Below are 456 nucleotides of genomic sequence, written 5' to 3' on the forward strand. Positions count from 1 at the left end.
AAGCCATGATGGGGACACTTGCGTAAGAGATCCTTGAATCTCTCATGTGCCTCAAAGAGTGTCTTGGAGTCCCCTTATCGGAATGCAAAAATCTCTTGTCTCAATCTAGCGGCTTTGCTTGGTGGGAAATACCTAGCAAGAAATTTGTCCACCATTTCCTTCCATGTGGTGATCGATCCCGGAGCCAATGAAGTGAGCCATCTATATGCTGCTCCCCTTAGACTGAAAGGGAATAATCTCAATCTTATCGCATCATCGGACACTGAGTTAATCTTGAAGGTGGAACAAATTTGGAGGAAGCAAGACAAATGAGCATGCGGGTCTTCATCAGCCAACCCATCAAATTGTATGGAATTTTGGACCATCCCAATTGTGCTTGCTTTGATTTCAAAGTTATTAGCAGGCACGGTGGGAGCATGCACACTGAATTCCTCACCAGTAAACTGAGGTCTTTCA

The 456-nt window shown here is 44.7% G+C and overlaps 1 non-coding gene across 1 annotated transcript; it reads left to right on the plus strand.

Annotated features, from left to right (window-relative positions):
• On the plus strand, window positions 1–107 carry LOC120256294. Its single transcript, XR_005535260.1, has one exon. It is a non-coding gene; the product is annotated as a small nucleolar RNA R71 (small nucleolar RNA).
• Window positions 108–456: the final 349 nt, after the last annotated feature.

This window comes from Dioscorea cayenensis, unplaced genomic scaffold (assembly GCF_009730915.1).
Source record: "Dioscorea cayenensis subsp. rotundata cultivar TDr96_F1 unplaced genomic scaffold, TDr96_F1_v2_PseudoChromosome.rev07_lg8_w22 25.fasta BLBR01001381.1, whole genome shotgun sequence".
In the NCBI taxonomy this organism is placed as follows: domain Eukaryota; kingdom Viridiplantae; phylum Streptophyta; class Magnoliopsida; order Dioscoreales; family Dioscoreaceae; genus Dioscorea; species Dioscorea cayenensis.